The sequence below is a fragment of the Ochotona princeps genome, chromosome 1 (assembly GCF_030435755.1).
Source record: "Ochotona princeps isolate mOchPri1 chromosome 1, mOchPri1.hap1, whole genome shotgun sequence".
NCBI lineage: Eukaryota > Metazoa > Chordata > Mammalia > Lagomorpha > Ochotonidae > Ochotona > Ochotona princeps.
The window spans coordinates 42,589,740-42,594,492 of record NC_080832.1 but is presented as its reverse complement, the minus strand read 5'-3'; the positions used below and the strand labels follow the sequence as shown (position 1 = coordinate 42,594,492).

The window sequence follows — 4,753 nt, the reverse complement described above, 5'->3', positions numbered from 1 at the left end:
TTGGCACCTCATGGAGAATCCTTCCCGTGAGAAAGTTAATTTGCTTGAGTAGTGAAAAATTTTCAACAGACAGCAATAAAATACATTTTACATGTTATTGTTTTATGAAAAATTTCTGACATATGAAAATAACATACCTTGGAAAAAAGATCACTTCTGTATAAGTTATGTAAAAGTACTATTGTGGTTTGCAATAGCCACATTGGTTATCTTATCACTTTAACTTTTATTCCTTCAAATGAAGTGCAATGTTGATTTGAGACATTTGATGGATTCTTTCAAGTAGTTTAGATTTAATAGTGATGTTGATATTAAGTTTTCTTACTGGTTGTGTTAGTAGTTCTAAAATGCATAAATATAAATATTGAGCAATTAATAAACACGTATGTAAGTCAACAATGTGATGCACTAAAAATGATTATACAATCTTCACAGTTCATTTTTTTGTCACTTTGAATCAGTCCATCACAGAATAATACTTAAGAATTGGTGCTTCTTTTCTATGAACACATTTTTATATTAAATGGTCAGCATTTCACTGACAGTTCTATTATTATAGATCTTTTAATTAATGTTCAGAAGCCAGATTTAATTAGGAGGATGCCAAGAAGATGTGTTGGACCTGTGAGATTTGGCAGTAGGATTGCTTTCTATGTGTATTTCAAATTTGCAATTAAGCAAAATAGCTTTGATGGAGAAATGATTTAGTGTCCTTAACCAAAACACCCACGTTTTTAAAGTTGTAATTGGCATAGTCTAAGTGATTTGCATTTACAGAGTCCTTGCTTTGTGTTCTATACTAAGCTATTAGAATTCAGGTAAGCTGTTAGGAAAATAGCACAATGCATCAGTGCTCTTGGGAAGAAAACAACAGCTGAGCACTGCTTATAAAGTACTTTCATGAACTTTTATAGTGATGTATCAACAGTTAGGCCAGCCAGCTGCTGCAGGTGTAATTGGTATGCTCGAAGAAAAGCCATATGTTAGTGGTAAGGAGGTAATAAGTGAAGGGAGGTGGAACCAAAGGAAATAATTATATTGTGGATTTCAATATTATGGTTTGATTTGAATATAAATTAATACATGTTCTTGAGGATGTTAGACTACTACTATATGAAGTCAACTTTTATTATATGTATTTATTTTTGAGAACTAACGCAATGTTTGAACTCAATATTTTTGTGTTTTAATTATGATTCTAATATGGGAATAATAACTGAGGAATGAAGTCACAATTGATAATATGTCCAAAAATGTATGGCTAAGGCATAATTAACCACAAATTAAACATTTAATGCAACTGTACAATCCAAAATAAAATCATATTAGAATTTTAATATATTTTACAATATAGTTATAAAATAATTTTAAAATCATTTCTAAAATAATGCCATATTTATTTGAAGCTAATCTCTCACAACTTATCAGTTGGTAGCCAATTGGTCTTAAACATTCAGAGGATCAGATATGCTTTTTCCATTCAAAAATATGCTCAGTGATAATCACATCAATATGAGGTTGGTTATTCTACATTGGTTTTTATGATCATGCTCAAATGGGACATTAAAGTGAAAAAACTCCCCAGAGTCGCAGAGTCCAAGCTGGTTCCCAGTGCAGACTTGTATTCGTCTGGCTCTTCTTCCCTTCCAACATGACAGATGCCGCTGTGTCCTTTGCCAAGGACTTCTTGGCAGGTGAAGTGGCTGCGGCCATCTCCAAGACCGCCGTAGCGCCCGTCGAGAGGGTCAAGCTGCTGCTGCAGGTGCAGCATGCCAGCAAGCAAATCACTGCCGATAAGCAGTACAAGGGCATCATCGACTGCATGGTTCGTATCCCCAAGGAGCAGGGAGTCCTGTCCTTCTGGCGCGGTAACCTGGCCAATGTCATCAGATACTTCCCCACGCAGGCTCTCAACCTCGCCTTCAAAGATAAATACAAGCAGATCTTTCTGGGTGGTGTGGACAAGAGGACCTAGTTCTGGCGCTACTTTGCAGAAAGTCTGGCCTCGGCTGGCGCGCTGGAACCCCCTCCTTGTGCTTTGTGTATCCGTTTGATTTTTCCCATACCCGTCTAGCTGCTGACGTGGGGAAAGCCGGAGCTGAAAGGGAATTCAAAGCCCTCGGCCAACGCCTGGTTAAGATCTACAGATCTGACGGGATTAAGGGCATGTACCAAGGCTTTAATGTGTCTGTGCAGGAAATAATCATCTACCGAGCTGCCTACTTCGGTATCTATGACACCGCAAAAGGAATGCTTCCAGATCCCAAGAACACTCACATCTTCATCAGCTGGATGATCGCACAGTCCGTCACAGCTGTGGCAGGGCTGACTTCCTATCTGCTTGACACTGTTCGGAGACGCATGTTGACGCAGTCAGGACGCAAAGGTACTGACATCATGTACACAGGCACTCTGGGTTGCTGGAGGAAGATTGCCCGGGATGAAGGTGGCAAAGCCTTTTTCAAGGGCGCGTGGTCCAATGTCCTCAGAGGCATGGGTCGTGCTTTTGTGCTTGCGTTATAGGATGAAACCAAGAAGTTCACACAAGTTATTCCCTAGGTTTGTTCCCCTGTGAACAGGCATGCTGTATTATGTAATCTTAAGCATTCTTGACAGACCTCTCAGCTGTCTGTCGATCAAAAGCAACTATGTACTGGTTGAAAATGGGAAGCAATAATATTCTTGTGACCAATTTTCTCTCTCTTTTTTTAAGCCATTTCCATGATGATAATGATGATGGGACTCAATTATATTTTTTATTTCAGTCACTCCTAACAACAAATTTGATGAAATAAAAATAATATACAATATAAAAAAGTAAAAAAACTTTAGAGTTCCTTCTCCTTGCAAGCATACCCATACAGAAGCAATTTCCATTACCTTTTGGACACGTATTCTTTCTCTCTGTTTAAGTCATGACGTCATTGAAGCTGGTTTAGTGTATATTAGTTATAACCTCCAGAAATCCAGATATAAAAATGGGTAAGGAGAAAGTCAAGCTGTAATTTTCTGCAGAAGGCATGATACTCTATAGGAGCAGGGAAGGAAAGGCTCCACCCAGAGACAAATTGCAACTCTTAACAGAATTTGACAAAATCTCAGGGAATGATTTTATCACTCAAAAATTCACAGACCAGAAGAGAATGGAGTGACATATTCCAGATTCTAAAAGTAAAAAAAAAAAAAAAAAAAAGTCAGCCCAGGAGACAATTTTCTTTTGTCTTTAACCATGAAATAAAATTCTTCCACAGTAAATGAAACTCAAAGAATGTGCCTCTTCCAGACCCGCCCCAGACATGATAATTAAAAATGTTCTTTTGACAGAGAAAAAGCAATAGCACCCACCAAAACAAAAGGCAAATATAAAGAACGCCCATGTAAAATGAAACAGAAGACTAAACCAAACAATGAACAATCCATTGAAAAAATAATGGGATCAAATTGGCAGAAGTTCGTATTAACCCTGAATGTAAGTGGTTTAAACTCATCAACCATAAGTCATGTTACTAGGCTGGATGAAAAACAAATCCCATCTCTATCTGTTGTCTAGAAGAGACACGTCTCACTAACAAAGATCAGCAGAAACTATATATTACAGATTTTGATCTTATTGTTTTTATTTTCATTTCTTCAAAACAGTTTTTTTCTCATATTAAATTCTTCAGTGACTCATAGGTCATACATATAGTATCATCATTTTCTTCAGGAAGGTTCTTGATTTTCTTTTTAATTTCTTCAGCGACATATTAGTCATTCAGTAGCATATTATTTAACCTCATGACTTTGTAAATTTCAATTTTTTCCCTGTTGTTGATTTTGTTTTATTGCTTCAAATTTAAAGAGATATATTGTAACTGTGTAATGGAGACTTTCAAATTCAAATGTGAGGATGCATTGCAGTATATATCTCTACTTCCAGATCAAAAATGTACTCCCAATGAAAATGTTAAATATATCTTGACAATAGAATTATGGACCATGCCTGTAATGATGGACTTATGGCTGTTTATGAAGAACTATACTATTCCAATAATGCAGTGGAAATCAGCTGGGGGCGTGGGATTTTGGGGATGGGGGCTAGGGAAGTCCCAAAGACTATGGAATTATATAGTAAAAAATAATAATAGAAAAAAATCCATGGGCTTCATACTAAAACAATTTCATAGCTGGGGTAGAATTTGTAAGATTAATGACATTCAAAAAAAAAAGCTGCAAAAATCATTAAGGTGGTTTAGAAATAAACTTAACCAACAAATATGACAGATCTTTCTATTTCCATGGCGAAGTTATCAAGGTTGCTCAGAGATTTAAGTTCTAATTCAAAGAATGTCAAGTAAACTGATGAGTAAGGATCTTTGTTTTATTATTATTTAAGATTAGCAAGCAGAAGATCTCTATTGTAGTGCATATATGCATTACTGTTTTTTTTAAAGATTTTATTATTATTATTGGAAAGCCGGATATACAGAGAGGAGGAGAGACAGAGAGGAAGATCTTCCATCTGATGTTTCACTCCCCAAGTGAGCCACAACGGGCCGATGCGCACCGATCCAATGCCGGGAACCTGGAACCTCTTCCAGGTCTCCCACGCGGGTGCAGGGTCCCAAATCTTTGGGCCGTCCTCGACTGCTTTCCCAGGCCACAAGCAGGGAGCCAGATGGGGAGTGGAGCTGCCGGGATTAGAACCGGCGCCCATATGGGATCCCGGGGCTTTCAAGGCGAGGACTTTAGCCGCTAGGCCACGCCGCCGGGC

At 37.7% G+C, this 4,753-nt stretch overlaps 1 pseudogene; it reads left to right on the top strand.

The window, feature by feature from the left end:
* The first annotated feature begins 1,598 nt into the window (after positions 1-1,598).
* On the top strand, positions 1,599-2,811 carry LOC101535501 (ADP/ATP translocase 2-like; annotated as a pseudogene).
* Positions 2,812-4,753: the final 1,942 nt, after the last annotated feature.